General features: G+C 39.0%; 3 long non-coding RNA genes across 3 annotated transcripts; 2 read left to right on the plus strand and 1 right to left on the minus strand.

Annotated features, from left to right (window-relative positions):
- Positions 1 to 547: 547 nt before the first annotated feature.
- Positions 548 to 1,997, minus strand: LOC131976468 (uncharacterized). The gene is made up of 2 exons (XR_009394799.1): positions 1,620 to 1,997; positions 548 to 809 (listed from the first exon to the last, which is right to left on the minus strand). It is a non-coding gene; the product is annotated as an uncharacterized LOC131976468 (long non-coding RNA).
- A 4,978-nt stretch (positions 1,998 to 6,975) lies between these two features.
- LOC131976469 (uncharacterized) lies at positions 6,976 to 7,833 on the plus strand. The gene is made up of 3 exons (XR_009394800.1): positions 6,976 to 7,004; positions 7,115 to 7,202; positions 7,432 to 7,833. It is a non-coding gene; the product is annotated as an uncharacterized LOC131976469 (long non-coding RNA).
- A 3,280-nt stretch (positions 7,834 to 11,113) lies between these two features.
- On the plus strand, positions 11,114 to 14,221 carry LOC131976467 (uncharacterized). The gene is made up of 5 exons (XR_009394798.1): positions 11,114 to 11,588; positions 11,741 to 12,014; positions 12,129 to 12,412; positions 12,558 to 12,747; positions 13,410 to 14,221. It is a non-coding gene; the product is annotated as an uncharacterized LOC131976467 (long non-coding RNA).
- The last annotated feature ends 7,283 nt before the right edge of the window (positions 14,222 to 21,504 follow it).

Below are 21,504 nucleotides of genomic sequence, written 5' to 3' on the forward strand. Positions count from 1 at the left end.
AGTCTGAATTTCAGGAGGAACTGTGCAAAGCATGATAACGTTTACTATAAGGCTATATTGAGAGTAGTCAATACTGTTGAATGTGTTTCGTTATCCTGAACAATAATCAGTATATTAAAACTGAAATGAAAATACAGCCTGTCCGTTGTAACACATATTTTACTTACATCTCTATTTGTCTGTGTAAAGTTTTCCTCTGCAGGTGATGCAGACAAGGTGGACCTCTGATGCTCCACATGAGAAGACACAATTGGACTCAAACACATCAACAACTTGTCAATATCTTAGGTTACATATTGATGTTTTTATGTATGTGTAGTTTGATTTAAATATTTTGCTGCTGTAGTGTTTTTACGTTATTGCATTAAATCATATTATTAAAAGCACCCATTTATCAGCTTCCTGATTGTATTCTTACATTTTTTAAATTAGACATACATCACCTGGAATAAGAGTTGAACATAAATGCTTAATGTTTTATCTGTGTTGTATTATATCAGATATTTTAAATCTAACATTTTCACACAGCAATAAAGACAACGTTAGCTCAAATGCAAATGTAATTTATTGAAATGCATAAAAAACAAAAAGGTGGACAATATTTAAGTCTAGAAAAGTTCTCCATGATGGTGAGCAGCTTGACCTGCTGACCTCCCCCATGCTGCTGCTGCCGTCACAGTGGAAGAAGAAGACATCTGGGCAGCTCTTCCTCAAAGAAGAGGAGAAGGTCTTTCCACCACAGTCCACCAGCAGACACTAATGTCCAGCAGCTCACTGGACACAGAGCTGTCACCAATGCTTCACACTGACTATGGGAGGAAAATAAATGAGAGTATTAAATGCTTCAGGTAAAACAATATAACAAAAAGCTATGAAGAGTGCCTAAATAATGTTGAAAACACTAGGATTTGAAGGATAAAATGGAAGAAGGGATCCACACCTCTAAAATATAAAACATTATTCAAATTAATTAATTTTTTAGTCCTTTGAAGACAGATAATGTGATCATAATGTCAGCCGTCTAAAGTCAAGTTACCAAGACTGGAAGTTAAATTTATTGACAAATGTACTGAAATAAGTAAATATAAAATGGCCTTTCTGTTTTAACTGATATTCCAGATAATAATCCCAGACAGTCTGTCAGTGTCACATCATCAAGGTAAATGCATACTGTTTAATAGCGCTGTGGGCTATTATCATTTTACACGTTAACTGATACGCCCTGACACATCTACACTGAGAAACAACTCGCAGATTTACTAATGTAATAAGTTTGTTTTAATCATACCTGAGTAGAAGTTATTGATAAGCAAAAAATATATAATTGTGTGCCAGTATCAATCCAACATCTACGGTGAGAATACTAACCTAATTACATATCACTCAGCTCATAAAGTTTAATCAAGGGTCATCCAAAATAAACAACTTCTAGCTAAAGTAAAATTAAATTAAAATTCAGGTTAACATGTTTGCCTCATGTAAGTATCCGTAAACGTGTTTATTCAAGGTAACACTGGCGACATTACTGCAAGTCTCGACAAAACCGGTATTTCAAATTACCCTAATTATATATCTAAAACAAGTTGAAGTTGCTGTGGTAAAGTTTTAGAGTAACTTACCGTGAGTTAAGCAGTGTAAGCTGGGACACCAACAGACGGGAACATCACGGCAGTGTTAGTCAGCGAGCCGGCCGGCTGCTGTCCGTCCCGGTGTAGCATGTAGTCTAGCTTGTTAGCTCCGCTAGCCTCCGCTAGCTTGGTAGCTTCAAGCTAAGTGGGCGTGTTTCGGCCGGCTCAGCTGCAGTTCTATGTCCATTTATGGATTATCCGGGGGAGTTGGGCGGAGTCAACTTTGCCAAAATGGCTACTGTGGGAACGCCCACAAAGCTTCATTTCAGCTCTTCAGAACCCTATGGGTGACGTCACGGAGACTACGTCCATATTTTATACAGTCTATGGAAGGTACCACCTCTGCCTCTCTGAATGTTGTTGTTAATTATTGGCTACCAGTGATGTCATCCTCTAGAATCTCCAGGATGACATCACTGGTAGCTGGTCAAGATCAAAGCATGGATCAATGCAATGTTCTGATGATGTCACCATGACATCATCAGAACGTTCTATGTTCTGTATTATATTCCTGCCATTGTCCCCAGGTTGAAATTGACTTTCACAGCACTGTTTGGAAATCACACAGCAATAACACGACAGATAAACATTGCATTCTACTATAGAAACAGCTAGACTAGACCATTCCCACATTTGATTGTAGTTTTGTAAAGGACAGACTATTACACAGTTAAAAATGGATCAACACAAAATCAATACAAAATCAACACAAAAAATGGATCAACACAAAATCAAAATTGATATGAAACAGCTAATGGATAAAAACAGAGAGTTGAAAAGACAGCTCGCTAAGTCTGTTTCAGAACTGCACGCTTCAAAAAAAACAGAACTTGAGGCAGCAAAGCTTAGAAAATTACGCAGTGACGACCACATTCTGATTGAGAACCTAAGGGCGGACAATTTGAAGACCAAAGCAGAACTTGCGAAGGTATGTGAAACTAGTGCTCTTGAGAAAAGTAATTTAGAACAGACAGTTCTTTGTCTCAAGAGAGAGTCCAGGGACTTCGAGAATAGATTCAATATCGAGAAGTCTTACAGGGTGCAAAAAGAGAAAGAATTGGAAAGGTTTAGTAACGCACAAGATGAAGTAAAAAAACTAGACTTACAATGCAAGAATTTAGTTCATCAGATAAATGAAGTGACAGGGGAGAGAAACGCTGCCCTCAAAAAAGTAGATGAACATGTCGAACTATTAAATCACGCCAACAAACAGATAAAAGCGGCAAAGGCAATCATAAAAAAAAGGGAGAAAAAAATTGTAAGTAACAAAGAAAGGGAGAACTGGCTAAGGGCACATGCAGCAAAACTTGAAGCAAAACAACAAGGCTTTGACAAACTAATTGAGGAAAAGAATGACCTCAACAAACTACTAGAAAATGGCGAGGATGAAAAAAACAAGTTAAGACAGAAGGTACGCTCATGTTTAGAAACTATTGACGAGAGGGACTTTACATGTAAAAAACTTTTAACTGAGGTAGGCAAACTGGAAGTAGATAAAAAAGAACAAGAAATGGAATTAGAACATATGAAAATAAAGGAAGAAGAGCAGAAAATCCTTGTTAAACAGCTCCAAGAGGAATTTACAGAGCGTAGGGGTTTGAAAATCAGACTTGAATTACAGGAGATTGAGCTGGCCAAACAATCTAAGGCTGGAGACGAGGAACTGAAGTATCTGAGAAAAACAATAAAAGATTTAGAGACAAAGATCAGATTCCAAACTGAAAGGAATTCGGATCTTAATTCTCAGATACAACTCCGGGATAACAACTTGTCTAAGGCTCAGCAGGAAATAACTAGGCTGGGCAAAACAATTGAGGAACAACAGGATCAAATCAAGGGCAAATCTAAAATGGTCAATGAACTGCAAAAGACATTAGAAAGTGTTAATAGCAGTAACACATCTCTGAAGAACCAGGTGGAAAACATGAGGTGTATGCTGGAAGAATCAAAAAGGACACAAGAGAAAAAGGAAGCGACTGCTTTTAATGACCTGATGCTGACAAAGTGGGACGAGAGAAGGGCCGTGGATTCTATGGAGAGTTTCAAACAAGAGATGATGTGCCTTACGCGTCAACTAGAGGAGCAAAATAAGACGATCAACCGCATTGAGGCTGAGAGAGTACAAGAACAAGAGACTCGGAAGAAGTCTGAAGAGGAAGCCAAGTCTCTCAGGCTGGAGAACAGCAGAATTCTCGGTGAGTATGACATCATTCACAGGAAATATTTGAACCTTCAATGTGATAAGAAAGGTAATGCTTACTTTGAGTGGAAGTCCTACCAGCACCAACACGACAAACCAGCACCCCGTATGAAACCGGATGAAGACAAAGGTTTGGAAGAAAAGAACCAGGAGCTTCAAATCAAGGTGCAGAGGCTAGCTGCCATAATAGAAAAGCTCCGACCTTATCAGTGGGCTTATAGAAAGAAGGATGACAAGTACAAGGCGGAAGCGGCAGAAGCCAGGATGTACAAGCAATTGTACGAATCAGCTGAGAAGGAGAAGGAGGAGCTGAAGGATTGCCTGTCAAAGGTGAAATTGGCTGCTGAGTACGTTCCTGTGCCCCCAATTTCCATAACGCAGAAAGGTAAACCATCAAGGTATACTTGCTTCCCAATCCTCACCACCAAGCAACCATTGAAAGAAAGCTTGTGCCCTTTTCCTGTCATTCCTCCTATCGTCAATAAGGAGCAGAGTCACAAAAAACAAATTAGGCCACATCCACCTCCACCTCGGCAAAAATAGAGCTTAATTTAGCCTGTTGAGCTTAATTTAGAATGTAGGGTTTTCCCCCAGTGTGTGGGTTTCATCCCATAGTTTTTAACTTATAAAACATTTAAAAAAAATTAAAAAAGAGTTGGAAGTGCTCAGATATCTGCTAACAAGAAGAACAAGATGCTGGCAGCCTCAAGAAAACAAAGAAGACGCAGCGTCACAAAAAAAAATCAGGCCACATCCAACTCTGCATGTATAGAGCTTATTTAGCTTTTTGAGCTCAATTTAGCCTTTTGGGTTTTCCCCCGGTGCGCGGGTTTCCTCCCATAGTTTTGACTTAAAAAACATTTTTTAAAATATTGAAAAAAAGAGTTTCAAGTACTCAGATATCTGCTAACGAGAAGAACAAGATGCTGGCAGCCCTGGGAGAGAGAACAAATTTCTCTGTTCTTGCAGAGTATGTAAATGTCCTGGCCAGAACTAACTTTGTTCTTGTTCTTGCCACCTCAAGAAAACAAACAAGACGCAGAGTCACAAAAAACAAAACAAGGCCACATCCACCTCAGTAAGTACAGAGCTTAATTAAGCTTGTTGAGCTCAATTTAGCTTTTTGGGTTTTCCCCCGGTGCGCGGGTTTCCTCCCATAGTTTTGACTTAAAAAACATTTGTGACCTGCTCAATATGAGTCACATTGACCCAGAAACACATTTTGAGATTTTGACGTGTCTGTAAAGAGGAGATTAGCTTAGCTTCATGTCAGTACCAACATTATGTTTCTATGCCAAATATTCCATGAGATATGCTCATCCAAAGTTCGACTGTTATCAAATGGTAGTTTTGAGAAAAAGGGCTTTAAAGAAAATGATACAGATTCCCCCATGTTTCACATTAAAACACATTTATTAAGACTAGACTCCAAATGAACACAATATTTTTGGGTCAAAAGCGATACCCCACATCTCTATGTGTAGTCTACTCATACTGTCACACATACACATGCACGTGACCACGTGCACGTGACCTTGTGCATGAGCACATACACAGTACAGTACAGGCCGAGAAGCCCATGTCAACAAGTATCCAAAACATATGGAATACAATAATGACAAAACATGAACAAATATACTGTACATATGATGTAATACAGATATATCATGGGTATTTCAATATAATACTTGAAATAAATAATATGAAGAATATTAAATATCGAGCCACATGCACACATTTTCTTACACCTACTTACAAGTGCATATACATACAATTAAAAATATAAAAATACAGACAATGGCCCTTTTAATATAATAATAATATGAATATATTTTGTATTATTTCATATTTATTTATTATTATTTCATAATTAAACTGTCGCACGCATCAAGGAAGCAGGCAGTCCTCTGGTGTTGCTGCTTCTCACACTGTATCATCTGACAGAGTCGTATGGAGCTTCACAAGATGGACCAAATGTTTTTCATCTACAAAATAAGATAGCATAAATGAAAAATCCAGTCATCACAAACCTTTTGGGCTGGCTAAATCACATTGAACATCACATCACATCACAAAAAAACTTTCCGACAACGTTACGTTACAGAGCTTAAAAACTATACTTATCATTTGAATTTCATAATAATGTTAACATTGTAAAGCTGAGACTTTGTTTATTCAGAAACGCATAAAACCCCAAAACAGCCCAAAATCACTTTTTTCATGTTTAAACGTGTTTTTACATGAACGGGCGGCTGCGACTTCTTACTCATTTTGATGGAACGCGTCACATTTTTTAAAAATATTGAAAAAGGATTTGAAAGTGCTCAGATATCTGCTAACGAGAAGAACAAGATGCTGGCAGATGACCTGAGGAGTATTTATAGTTAGATAGTAATATTTTTATTATATATTATATTTTTTATTTGGAGCACAGACTTAAAGTTTTTCACAGCTTTTTGGTTGAAGGAGGTAAACAACGTTTCAAAGTAAGTTTTAGTTCCAAAACCAGTGGAATTTCTCAGAGGCAGAAAGTGAAATGCTGACGTCTGTATTGTTTTTGTTGTGTGGGTTCACAATGATGACACTGTTGGTTTCTTGAAAGAGCAGGTACTTTATATCGGACTGGTCTTTATGACATACAGACGGGTAACAACAACCAACATGTCTGCCCTCTGTGGTTAAACTGCTCACAGACAACGAACGCCCCCTGCTGTCTGGAAATATAAGCAGCATGTATATCAGCTTGAGATACTAAGCAGATATGCTGTTATCATTACAACGTCTAACTGTCGTAAGTTCGTTTCATAACCTAATTGTTGTAGGCTCCTAAGTGGACCACAATGGTAAACTAAACAAAATACTAATAATTTTTTTTTTTAATTTTAAAAAATCCTAAGTAACTCAGCCAGAGCGTCTCTTTTGAGTCACTTTGCCGGTCCCAAGCCCGGATAAAGGAGGAGGGTTGGAATTGTTGTTTTAAAAAAATATAATAAATAATGATACACAAAGAACAATGATATCTCTCCTTTGACTTGTTAAACTAAACTCAGTCACGTTAATAACATAACCAGCTGGCACTAACTTCAGTCTGTACTAACACTTAAAGAGATATTATGACATAATAACCTTACAACCAACATATAAACACATTTAAATCTGTTCAATGAGTCTCTCAGGTGGCTTCACATTTCTTGATGATTTTCTGAGTGTTTGTTCGTGCATGTGGGTAGGTGATGGAGTCTCGAGTAATCCAATCCTTTTTTTCCCATTTTGTTTTCTGTCACAGCATCTATGTAGAACTCTTCTGCATCATCTTCATCCACTGCATGGACTTTGCTTTGTTTCGGGGCTTGATTTTTGCAGCACCGAGCATGGTGATTATGTTTATTACAGTTGTTTTGCCATATGCCGGACACTTTTTAGGTGGATGCTGCGTGCCACACCGACCACAAGTCCTTCCTTTTCTGTCTCTGTTAGCTGGTGACTTTGATTGTTGTTTAATTTCAGAGGCAGCACTCTTTTTATTGACTCTGTGTGTGTTCTTGTTCACAGCATCTACCTTGCAGCTATCACTGAACAGTTCTTTTGCTTGTACTTTCACAGCCTCAGCCGCTCTGCACAGTTTCAATGCTTTTTCCAGGTCGAGATTTTAACCGGTGGGTGGCTTGTTCGAATCCAAGGATTGTAAGCAAGACACTCCCCAGCCCGTGCGCAGTAAAAGTCTGCTTGGTAAGTGTTCACTGATGTGTTGAAGGATGGGATAAATGCAGATATTGAATATCCCCATTTCCTAATATCCTATCCTAATTATTAACGGAATATCTTAAGTATGGGGTGCCGAATGTAAAAATTCAGTCACACTTTTTTTGCTGATATATTTTGAATATTTAGCTCTCTTTTTTCACATTTAGCTCACTTTCTTCACATTTAGCTCACTTTCTTCACATTTGAGGTACAAATTAAATGTTAAATCTAAATGTTAAATCTAAATCTAAACGCTAAATCTAAATGTTAAATCTAAATGCTAAATCTAAATGTTAAATCGACATCTAAATGCTAAATCTAAATGTTAAATCTAAATCTAAATGTTTCGAAAATATGCAAATAGCCCACGCCTGTCAGCGTGCACAGACCCGCCCACACCTCTGACCGACCTGCTGTGGATGCTAAGGTAGAAGTACCGAACATGGCCGGCTCGCTCCAATTAGGAGAGATTGAGCGGGCTGTTCCGGCAGGTGTGCGTGCTGCACTTCAAGGTGCACTTCCACCGGCACCGTCCACACCGTTAACGGCAAGTTATGTAGTTATTAAAATTTTTACTTTTTACTGTTTTCCCGGGGAATCTATTGTTAGCTAACCGACCTAACAAGCGAACGTTTGCCAGTGTGACTAAGGTAGCTAAGGTTTTGTGATTCACTGAAAGGACTTTCAGCGACTGTTATTCAGAGTTACCCATAACCAGTGTTGCCACAGTTACCTTGAAAAAGTAATCAGATTACTGATTACTGATTACTCCTTTAAAAAGTAACTTAGTTACTTTACTGATTACTTGATTTTAAAAGTAACTAAGTTAGATTACAAGTTACTTTATTAGTTACATTCAGCAGCTGCCGACAACAACCCCTCGCCGCCTCAACATAAAAATGACAACCAGTTTTAAATTGCCAATACTCATTTTATTGGAAGTGTATTTTTAACAGTAACGTACAAACTTAAAAACAATTTCCTGAAAAAAATACATGTTTTTATAAAAAATAAAATAAAGACAGTCTTTCTTGACTTCACTTAAAAACAAATACTCTTTTTTAAATAAAAAATAAAATAAAGACGGTCTTTCTTGACTTTACTTAAAAATAAATACTCTCTTTTTAAAAAAAAATAAAAAATAAAATAAAAACAGTCTTTCTTGACTTTACTTAAAAATAAATACTCTCTTTTTAAAAAAAATAAAAAATAAAATAAAGACAGTCTTTCTTGACTTTACTTAAAAATAAATACTCTCGGCGACTTTTCCTAAATATATGTGTTTGATGGTTTCTGAAGCTTACAACTTATATATAATAATATATTAAAATGAAACAAACTCTGAGCATTTATACCCCGGACTGCCAATAGCGATCATATTGACTGCTGCATATAAACGGCAGTTATTGACCACTTTGTCCAGCTGTGCTGTGTGAATCGCAAGAGAGAAAGAGATGCGATACCGGGCGCGTACGGGCAAAAACTGAAGGAGGAGGATCGGATGGTGGCTCAGGTAGCGATGAGGAAACTGTCACTGTAAGCTGCACACCTGTCAGCTGCACACCTGTAAGCAGCTGTGCTCCATGCAGACATTTCTCAAACTTTATTTTGTAGGCTAAGGACAGACTAGATCATGATTGTGTTGGATATAAAGCGCCATATAGTCATCCTTACTGATTGACTTAACGTAGCCTGAAGGTAGTGGGAGTGTCTGTTGTGAGTAGTGTGTGTGTGAGTGAATGAGTGAGTGAGACTGCTGCCTGCTGAACAGAGGGTCGCAGAAAAAGGATCTGAAGTGCCCGTGTTTCGGCTTCAAAAACCCGCAGAACTGATCCGAAAACAGCCCAATTTTATCCACCCACCCAAACCCATTTTTACCCGCAAAATAGATTGCAAAACCGCCGATCGACGTCGCTCCCCGAGTCGCAAGAAGAAAGCAAATATATCGTTTTACTAAGGAAAATGACAAAAAATAGTAACGCACACAGTGACTTGGATAAGTAAATTTAATCTGATTACTGGTTTGGAAATAGTAACGCGTTAGATTACTTGTTACTGAAAAAAGTGGTCATATTAGAGTAACGCGTTACTAATTAACGCGTTACCGGCATCACTGCCCATAACTTAGTTAGTGATTACAGGTAAGAAAGCTGACCGTGCCCCATGAAGCATAAGCTGTGAGGGATGCACCGATGCATCGGCTGAACATCGGTATTGGCTCCTGTTTCAGGTCTCCACACCCCAGGTCAAACCACAGGCACCTCCAGCTGTGTCCTCAGGCACTGCCACCTTTGCTTCAACTGTCACATCACTGACATCAGTAAGTGAAGTTGGGATATAGCATTAAAACGTTTTGTTACCTTAAGTTAACTGAGAAACATTAGTTCACAAAAGAAAACTCATCCAGTTTATCAGCTAATTCAGAAGGCATATTTTAGAGCTACAGTTATTGTTCTGCTTTAGTCCATCTTGATACATCTCCTTCCATTATATACATCATGTTGTGGGTTGGCAATTCAGGATGTCCTGGCAAGTCTGGATTTTCCTCAATTAAGAAACAATTGTAGAACATTGGTCATAGTTCCTGTAAATTGTAATGTGAAATACATTGACTTGGAGTGTGGAGTTGTGGAGTGGCTCCACAACACTAAATGTCACACTAGAGGCCGGTGTGCAGTTGTCTACCACTTCACTGTTTCACGGGGTCACTATCTGCTCCATTAAGAAAAATATCTCGGTCTGTTTGTTTTCTATAGGCTCCTCTGCCATCCATCCCTACCATCCATCGACTTAATGGGGCTCGATCAGGATATCGAAACCGAAGGCATGTCAAAACATACACCAAGGAGATTGTATGTTTGCCTTTGTCACCAGAGGCATTGGTGTTCGCCATACCCAGGGGAGAAACTCGGAGCAGGTTAGCTCAGACTGGCTTTGTTGTAAAAATCATTTTCCACAGAGTGGACTGAAGACCAAATAAGAGCTGAAATAACAGCCATCTTCATAGGAGTATTTGGGTTGCCGGAGCACCAGCTTTTCCCATTTAAGTTTTTGAGCACCATCAAGGGGTGTAAAAAACTGATGAATCCAAGGGTCACCTCCAATTTCCACTGGGGTGGGAAAGAAGTTGTCTTGGTCTGTTCCAGCTCTTGTCTGTACATCATGGCAGGAATGGATGTTCCAGCACAGGTGAGCACAGTATTGCATAATTCAGTGTGGTATTCCAACAAGAGAGAAGAGAGTTTCTGTCCAAATGGATTGCTGCCTGTTTATTATACTAATCATATATTTCGATGAAGATGATGATCGGGAGTGACATACTGTTTAGTGACTCAGAAGGGATATTTGCACTGCTGGCTACACTGGTTAATTGTTTAATTTAGAATAGATATTGTTTTGGTCTGTGTTACTTCAATATGCAAGCACTGAATAAAATAATTATTAAATATGTGCCATACATCCTAAATGTCTCTACATGCACCTTGAGTGGTCTGGATTTTTAGCATCAAAACTATCTTGATCTTCACCCTACAGTTTTGAAATGCCCAAAAGTATTTGATCTGGATTACCAAATCCAAATCCCAGTTTTGTGGGAACAGTATCACATGGTTTTGAAATACCCAACTCTGGTATTTAATCCTAGCCGGATGATTCTCATGTACATTAAATGTTTGAAATACTGGGCCATGATGATCCAGTGATGAGCTCACCTGAACTCAATCACTGAATTGCCTCCCACATCCTAGTCCACCACAGTTGTCTGCCCCTTCTACTGGCAAGATGATGTATACTCCCCACACTTATGTGTAATGTGTAATATGTATTATGTATAAATATGTATTTTCTCAGTCAGATAGAATTACCTCTGTGTCATACTGTTAAGACTTTGCTTTGTATCTTACTGTTCAAGTTGCCAGTTTTACATAGTAGGTTACACTTTTCTTTTATGCAGAATCAGTGTGTGGAACTCTCAGATGACAGCGATTTTGAAAGCCCAGCTCCACAACAAAGGAGAGGTGAGTAAAAACACTTGTAATGCCCCTCACCATTTGTGAGAATTACTGTAAATAACAGTCTCTCAAGGTTAATTGCTGATCAGATTTTTTCTTTAATTTGAGAGGAATGGGTGACGTATTGCACTTGCTAAAAAAAAAATGTCTTCATATAGTGAGTCAGAGAGATGTACTACCCAAAACCCAGGGGGAACATTCTGAGAGGCGAGAGGGTGCTGAAGCCAGTTCGCTACATGATGATGGGATGGAATTACAAGGACAGCAAAGGCCAAATGGAGCTACTGTTCACTTTGCAGATTTCATGTATAAATATATTTATTAGGGTTTTCACATGTAACATTTACATTGCATTTTATGATGTTAAGGAATTTAGGAGGCCATAAGATGCAGTCTTTTAGAAGAGTCTGTGCAGTCCTTACAGGATTCAAGGTATAATTGGCATAGCTCATATTTAAATTGTAGTGTTGCACCACTCACAATAAGACGAGGTCAGTTTGGCTTTCATGTGTGTTGGTAATAGTTATGATCCTTTTGTTTTTGAAGGCTTCCAAAAACTTTAAGCAAAGAAGAAATAACAGGAATGGTAAAAGCACACAGTGAGAAGGTTGTCACAACATCATACATCTGCATCAGCCGAGGGAACGTGTGGACAACTGCCCTCTGACATTTTAATAGACGCAGATTCGCTGAGAGTACCGATGTGCTGTATGTCACCTTTGCCAGTGATGAAGACACCAATGAAGATGCAGAAGACCTGGGAGGGCCCAGACGAGAATTCTTCCGACTACTCATAAAAGCTATCTTCAGAGAGAGTGGAGCTTTTGAAGGTAACTGCTCCCCCTGCTTCAAAACATTTTTTATTCCAATTTGTAGGTACATCTGTGTTGGACACTGAGACCCTAGGTATGTAGGAAAGAAGCCCATACATTTAAGGGTTAAGCTTTTGATGGTTTTTGTTTGATGTCTTCACAGGTTCTGCCACTCCTGAAAGAAAACCCTTGCTTTAGGGTCCTTCTTGAGAAGCCTGAAGAACACAGTGATATTACAGCAGCTGTTGTGGCGACCCTCCTGAAACCCCACTACTCTTTTCTGGGAAGCAACAGAAGACCAAGAGAGGAGTTAATGGTGGTTAAGTTCAGAGAGTTTCTCCATTGTGTACAAGGTGAACACAAGCTGAAATATAAGCTTTTCCCTGATAAGCCTGCTTAATTAAAAAAAACAAAAAATAACTTCATACTACTACATATTAATAAGCTGGGTCTGCGTGTAAAATGTTTTTGGAATTTTCTTACTCAGAGGGACAAGTCAGCATATTGTGGTTTGGACACTGCCCATTTATTAGCAACACAATCAGTCCAGCTTTTTTGTTTATTTAACTCTGCCCAGTCCATACAGTTCCAAAAGCACGCTTCAAACTCCATGTCTTGACATAGAATAAAACAGACATAAAGGATTTCCTGATTCACAACCTTCATGAATCTAGAAATCACTCCATATCACAGTCCTGTAACACCTTCTATATAGGTCAGATTCTACATTCTCCTTACAGAGTCATTAGAGTATGCAGTAGAGAAAATTGCTGTCCATCAGTGTAAAACTTGTGCACTATCCTGCTGCAGTTGTGCTTTAATATGCAAGTGTGGTGTTAAGTGTTTGTTGGGCCTTATCTCTACATTCTCCAACCCATGTTGAAGACCAAATCATTTCACTGTCTATAATCCGTGACAGATATACTTTGAAGATACAGTATGTAGAGATAATTTGGTTTTGTACATTTATTTATGTCTTTATTTTCTGTGTTTTGTATCTTTTTCTCCCTTATAGAGAAAGAAGTTGGTGAACGTCTTCATGCCAGGACCCTCACTGAGGAAGAGCAGGCATTTATCCTGACATTGAGTCCTGGACACATCCTAGCCTTTGCGACAGGAAGCAGCAGAATTCCTGCGATTGGATTTCTTCCCAATCCAAAGCTGACTTTTGTTCATGATGACACAAAACACATTCCAGTTGCTCACACATGCTCAAACGAGCTCCAGATCTTTGTTAACGACCATATTCTGGTGGCTCTCATGAATGGTGCCATTTTCAGTGTAGTGTAGCACCCCCCCACACACACAAAAAAAAATTGCATAGCTAGACATGTTAATACATTTTAGGCTAATGTTAAAACTGTTCAGCCTTCTACCAGTCTACTCTAATAGTATTTACAGTACAGCATTGTTAAATGTACACCACTACTGATTGACATGTTAATGTGACATTATTTACTTCAGTACCTTCATTAGTATGGGCTCAAGAGTTAGACATTTACCATTTTGTGGTATACAAATTCCTTTACTCTGCGATATAATGTTTTTCCCTTGTTACCATCATTTTCAAGAGGGTTTACTGCAACAATCAATTCTTGCAGCTCTTGCTGGTTAAGTGGGCAAAATGCATTAAGTGCATGAGATGTTGAGGCTGAGTCCACTGTTCTTGCCTCAGTTGCAGCTTCAGGATAGTTCAGTAACAGAAGATGTCTGTCGAGTGTGAAAAGCTGAAGTGGGGTTCTGTTTCCTTCAGATGAGACTGAATGATTGTTAAATGCAGCTTTAAACTCATCTAATGTGCGATTGATCCTGGGAATGTACACAAAATGAAGACAAAATAAATCAGATTCATTGTCTACATCCAAGGCCTCCATTGACTCCAGTTCATAGAAAATAGGTCCAAACACAGATCAGTTCTGATATGAACCGGCCGGCCAAGTTCACTGATGGCTGTGCTAAAGAGAGCCATGACAGTCTCAGCCCTGTTGTTGCTGGCACACTGGAGGAATGTCTACATTCTGCTATAACCATCCATTGCGCTATGTACAACTAATTTCCATCTAATTAGTTTGTGGTTTCCATAAATGTGCCATATATAGTTAGGACAAGGCACATTGTATACTCGTCTTTGTATTGTTGTACTCCTGGACGCGACACCCGCACCATCAATCCTTTTTACAGAGTCTCTGAGACGATGTCTCTGCACCATCATGTTTCTGGCACGCAAATGTCCATAAAGCATAACTTCTCCTATATTAGGATGTTCTGCTTTTATCTCTGTTATTCCCCCTCAGAAATGGTACTGAATTTTGTGCGCCTTATGTTGTATTCCCACATCAGCTTGTACAATGTGGGTCTGGAGATCCGCAGGACTGAAGCCACTTCAGAAAGCGTTGTTCCGAGCAGCAGCAAACCCTCAATGTCCTCTTTGGAAATTACTGTATGCCCATCCTACAAAACAGGAAAAAACAGACATCCTGAATAGCACTGAACTAATCAACCTGTTCTCATTTCCAACTTACGTCCTATGTTGACGGCATTGTCAAATCCCTTGGCACCACTATACACAGGGCTGGGTAGTAAATAATTACATGTGATTACAAAAAATAAGTACCTATAATCAGCTCATATTGCATTTGAAAAATGTATAATTAGATTAAATAAATTGTAGACCAATGTTCTACAATTGTTTCTTAATTGAGGAAAATCCAGACTTGCTTAAATTTGCCAGGACATCCTGAATTGCCAACCCACAACATGATGTATATAATGGAAGGAGATGTATCAAGATGGACTAAAGCAGAACAATAACTGTAGCTCTATAATATGCCTTCTGAATTAGCTGATAAACTGGATGAGTTTTCTTTTGTGAACTAATGTTTCTCAGTTAACTTAAGGTAACAAAACGTTTTAATGCTATATCCCAACTTCACTTACTGATGTCAGTGATGTGACAGTGGAAGCAAAGGTGGCAGTGCCTGAGGACACAGCTGGAGGTGCCTGTGGGTTGACCTGGGGTGTGGAGACCTGAAACAGGAGCCAACATTTTAACCTGTTAAAAATCCATTTGGGTTACATATAAATATCAACTGCCAACTACATGAGTAACAGGCCTTTTTGTAAAATGCCTAGCCATACTCTTAGAAAAATGTGTAAAATACTCATTTTCTGTGGTATGTTAATCAAATGTGTTGAAATTCGACTGCGTTTTCCGTTTGTATTGCAAACTGAATATCGTGATCTTTTGCTGTTGTTATAGATCTTTCTCTACATTGTATTGGTCTGGAAAAACTAATCTACATTGCTAAAGGCAAGCAGAAAAACTTCTGCAATCTCTGGAAACTGTACATGAATATTAATAATGATGCCTTTACCTAAAAGAAAAATGAAAGATATATAATAGTTATTTAGTTTGTATTTTACCCTACGTATGTGTGTGTGTGTGTGTGTGAGTGTGAGAGAGAGAGAATGTGTGCTAGTGTAATGTATTGTATTGTGACTGTATTTTCTGCAAGAGGGATGTAAATATTAAAAACAAAACAAGGCCGCGCGAGCAGCACGCCTCAATCTACACAGAGCACCTCGAGCGGGCAGAAGCTGGTGGATTTTCAAAATAAAATACCCCATGCAAACTGCCGGTTGTGAAAACAGACAAAAGCAAAACTAATTAACTACTTAGCATATTTACACGCGTATAAGCATGTTTAGAAGAACATACACCGGGAAAATGGACAAATCTGATCAAGTAAACAAAGTCTGGTGGGCTAAACGCTTCTGAAACGCTCCCGGAGGGGTTTTGAAGTCGTGATGGCCACTGCCATCGGTGAATGTCATCTTTATTTGCCGATGGCCGGTGTCAGTTAAGGAGGCGAACATGGGCCAATACCGATGTTCAGCCGATGCATCGGTGCATCCCTCACAGCTTATGCTTCATGGGGCACGGTCAGCTTTCTTACCTGTAATCACTAACTAAGTTATGGGTAACTCTGAATAACAGTCGCTGAAAGTCCTTTCAGTGAATCACAAAACCTTAGCTAGCACGTGTCACACTGGCAAACGTTAGCTTGCTAGGTCGGTTAGCTAACAATAGATTCCCCGGGAAAACAGTAAAAAGTAAAATTTTTAATAACTACATAACTTGCCGTTAACGGTGTGGACGGTGCCGGTGGAAGTGCACCTTGAAGTGCAGCACGCACACCTGCCGGACCAGCCCGCTCAATTTCTCCTAATTGGAGCGAGCCGGCCATGTTCGGTACTTCTACCTTAGCATCCACAGCAGGTCGGTCAGAGGTGTGGGTGGGTCTGTGCACGCTGACAGGCGTGGGCTATTTGCATATTTTCGAAACATTTAGATTTAGATTTAACATTTAGATTTAGCATTTAGATGTCGATTTAACATTTACATTTAGCATTTCGATTTAACATTTCGATTTAGCGTTTAGATTTAGATTTAACATTTAGATTTAGATTTAACATTTAGATTTAACATTTAGATTTAACATTTAATTTGTACCTCAAATGTGAAGAAAGTGAGCTAAATGTGAAGAAAGTGAGCTAAATGTGAAAAAAGAGAGCTAAATATTCAAAATATATCAGCAAAAACAGTGTGACTGAATTTTTACATTCGGCACCCCATACTTAAGATATTCCGTTATTAATTAGGATAGGATATTAGGAAATGGGGATATTCAATATCTGCATTTATCCCATCCTTCAACACATCAGTGAACACTTACCAAGCAGACTTTTACTGCGCACGGGCTGGGGAGTGTCTTGCTTACAATCCTTGGATTCGAACAAGCCACCCACCAGTTAAAATCTCGACCTGGAAAAAGCATTGAAACTGTGCAGAGCGGCTGAGGCTGTGAAAGTACAAGCAAAAGAACTGTTCAGTGATAGCTGCAAGGTAGATGCTGTGAACAAGAACACACACAGAGTCAATAAAAAGAGTGCTGCCTCTGAAATTAAACAACAATCAAAGTCACCAGCTAACAGAGACAGAAAAGGAAGGACTTGTGGTCGGTGTGGCACGCAGCATCCACCTAAAAAGTGTCCGGCATATGGCAAAACAACTGTAATAAACATAATCACCATGCTCGGTGCTGCAAAAATCAAGCCCCGAAACAAAGCAAAGTCCATGCAGTGGATGAAGATGATGCAGAAGAGTTCTACATAGATGCTGTGACAGAAAACAAAATGGGAAAAAAAGGATTGGATAATGACACTCAAAGAGAATGACACGCACATGCAGGTTAAGCTCGATACCAGTGCTCAAGCGAACGTCATATCTGAAGCAGAGTTCAAGAAAATCAGACCCAGACTCAAAATACATGCAACAAAAGTGAAAGTAAGTGGATACTCAGGAGCAGAAATACCTGTGAAAGGAAAATGTGTCGTTAAAGTGACACACAAGGACAAAGAACATACACTAGCATTCATTGTGGTGCCGAAGAATGTGCAGCCCATACTAGGTTTATATGCCTGTGAGAGACTGAACCTAGTTAAGAGAGTGCTTGTTGTGGAAACTGATGATGATATGGACAATGATGATTTGATGAAAGAATACAGTGACCTATTCCAGGGTCTTGGCTGCCTGTCTGGAGAACACAATCAGAGTGGATAAAAATGTGCCACCAGTAATTCATCCATGCCGCAAAGTACCATTTGCTCTTCAAAAGCCGCTGAAAGATGAGTTGGACAGGATGGAGAACCAGGAAGTGATTGAAAAGATCGATGAACCAACTGAGTGGGTGAGTTCTCTTGTTATTGTAGAGAAAAAGAATGGAAAACCCAGAGTGTCCTAGAGATCTGAATAGAGCGATAAAGAGAGAACATTTCAAACTACCTACAAGAGAAGAAATAATGTCACAGTTTGCAAATGCGAAATACTTCAGCAAACTTGATGCATCCTCTGGATTTTGGCAGCTAAAGCTGGACAATGCAAGTTCAAAGCTTTGCACATTCAACAGTCCATTTGGCAGATATAGATTCCGGCGACTGCCATTCAGCATTGCTTCCGCACCTGAGGTGTATCACAAGACAATACACATGATTTATGAACACCTGGAAGGAGGTTTAGGAGGCTTTACTCCTAGGAAATACCATTCCTGGTCTCAATACAGTGCTTGGGGAACCTGATGCCACTCATAGTGACCAAAAGATACTGGGACGGAGTTCTTTGTCGCACTGTATATCACTCGCTACCTGATCTACAGTTGCAGCAAAAAGCCTCCTAAACTGAAAAAGTTTCCTCCAACTGATGCCAACCTGATGCTGCATATACTGCATGCTCAACTTCAGGTCATGTTGTGGAAGGCTGCAGGTCAGAGAGCCTCCTGCAGAGGCCAGAGACATCACAAAGTTTGGGTGGGAGGTTGCTAATGAAGGGGCTGTCATGGCCGTTCTTGCCATCCAGGCAGTGGCTCCAGTAAATCTACCTGATGTCACCAGCTGTAGCTGCAGCACATTGAAGGCCTGCAGCAAAGGAAATTACAGCAGCCATGCTGCAAGTCTCAGTTGCACTGACTACTGCAAGTGTGATGGGGTGAGGTCTGCTGCTGCAACCCATTCACAATACATACAAATAAAGGCCAAGAAGATGATGAGACTGAAGGGAATGAGGAAAGAAATGATGAAGATGGTAAAGGCTATTGAGTAGGATTGTGTGGTTGTTGTTAAATATATGTGTGTGTGCATTTGCATACTATATAGTTATTTTAAAGTATGTGTGTGTGTGTGTGTGCGCATGCTGTTTGCAATTCTTGTATATAGCTGTGTGTGTCTGTGTTCATGCTGTATAAAGGTCTGTTTTTTGCTGTATATAGTTATTGTGCATTTGTGTATGTGTGCATGCTGTATGTAGTTATTTTGCATGTAGTATATAATTCTTGTATATAGTTATTGTGCATTTGTGTACTTGTGCATGCTGGATATAGTTATTTTGCATATTGTATATAGTTCTTGTGGGTTTGTGTGTGTGCGCATGCTGTATATAGTTATTTTGCATATAGTATATAGTTCTTGTATATAGTTCTTGTGTGTGTGTGCATGCTGTATATAGTTATTTTGCATATAGTATATAGTTCTTGTGTGTGTGCGCATGCTGTATATAGTTATTTTGCATATAGTTTATAGTTCTTGTATATAGTTCTTGTGTGTGTGCGCATGCTGTATATAGTTATTTTGCATATAGTTTATAGTTCTTGTATATAGTTCTTGTGTGTGTGCGCATGCTGTATATAGTTATTTTGCATATAGTAAATACTTCTTTGTGTGTGGATGCTGTATACTTATTTTGCATGGGGCACTTCATTTCTTAATCCGTCCGTCCATAGGTCAACACTGCCTCCTGACCAGGTTCCACAAAGGTTTTCACCAACTCAGACTCAACTCAGACCCCCAAGTATACATGTTTAATCTTGGAAAAAATATTTTGAGCATGACTTTATCAGACGATCTGATTTTGTCTGTATGCAAATGAGCGCATATTTGATGAGTTATGGCCTCATTTGCATATGTAAACATTAAAATACAAAAAACATGCAATACATTTTTTTCTCCTCTTAACATAAGTAATCAACTGAGAAAATTTCATGGTGATATCTATTATTATTATTTTTTACCCTATTCACCTGTGGTGTCTTTACTTTATTGTCTTATTATGCTAATTATGCAAATTGCCCAAAGTGCAACTTTTAGCAACCAAGTTAAATTCCATCCATTAGGCCTATAGATGACATTTCTGCAATAAAACTTTAGGGTACTCAACATTTCTGGGTTTACTATTGGGCCTATGGGGATTACGACTAGAGTATGTGACTGAAATTTATTTTATCTATAAAGGATGCAGAGGGTCAATTCTATGAAAGTTAACCTTTAATAACGGTGTGATGAAAATGATTTTGGGTCAAAAAGAGTTAAGCAGGATGTAGACTACAGGACTTTACTTGTAACAGGTCAGTTTTACACTGCTGTATAGCTACTTTTAATGAAGTAAAATATCTGAATACTTCAAAAACTTCACACTTCATTGTTACTTGAGTCACATGACCTGGCAATAGCTGTGAGATTCAGCATCAGTTAAGGTGTTAACTCCCCACTATGCACTAAGCTGTGTTCCAGGGACAAAGATGCACAAGCTTCAACAGTACCTGCAGAAGAAGCAACACCTCTGCTTCTTCTCAGATGAAGCATGCCTCACAAGCTCCTGCTGAAACTATGGTAGGTCGTGTTTTCCATTTGTTTTGTCAAAAAGATGGATATGCTTTCATGGTATTTTAGTACAACAAGTGGAACAAACTCTGTCCGTGGTCCGTGGTGGTCATACTAGCCTAAGTATTGTGAAGACATATTACTTTATTCTAATCCTCATGTGTTGCATTATAGTGATGGATGAAGATATGGAGCTGGAGAGAGCGATGCTGAGTATCTCTCCTTCCAAGCATCACATGGAGAGCTGTGAGTAAATATTTGTTGTCTTTTATTTGTTGTTTTTTTCTGATGACTTAAGATTCAAAGTTATTAACGGTATAGTCTGTGTATTCCTTTTTATGTAAGATATATATATATATATTTTTTCATGATATAAAATATATAATGTTTTCTTTGTGTTATGTAGCCGTTTCTGCAACATCCTCAGCTGCCAGACCACAAGAGGCTTCAGGAACAGAAAGAGGTTCTTAACCAAAAACGTCCTGTTGTCGATAGACAACAGTGGGAACATGAATTCTTTTCCCAAACTGAAGCATGTCTTAAGTCGTTCCGTCTCAGGTTGACCACGTTCTGGTCGTGTCTCAGGTTGACCACGTTCTGGTCGTGTCTGTGTTTTGGTGTTCTACTTAAGAGTCCTAGTGACTATGAATTGATTCCAGTCATGATGAGGGTAAGTATCATTCCTTCTTTCCTTATATGGATAAAATGCTAAAACTGCTGTGGTGACTAACACTTGAATGTATGTGTTTGCAGTGTGCCATGTTGCTTCCCCTGCTCAGGCTCAATTATATGACTGAATACTGAATATTAATCCATACAACAACAAAAATGAATGTGTGTTAATGAGTGTTTTCTTTACATATTCATGTAAGAAACAGTCTTTCACTATATCAAGCTGA

This window comes from Centropristis striata, chromosome 8 (genome assembly GCF_030273125.1).
Source record: "Centropristis striata isolate RG_2023a ecotype Rhode Island chromosome 8, C.striata_1.0, whole genome shotgun sequence".
In the NCBI taxonomy this organism is placed as follows: Eukaryota; Metazoa; Chordata; class Actinopteri; order Perciformes; family Serranidae; genus Centropristis; species Centropristis striata.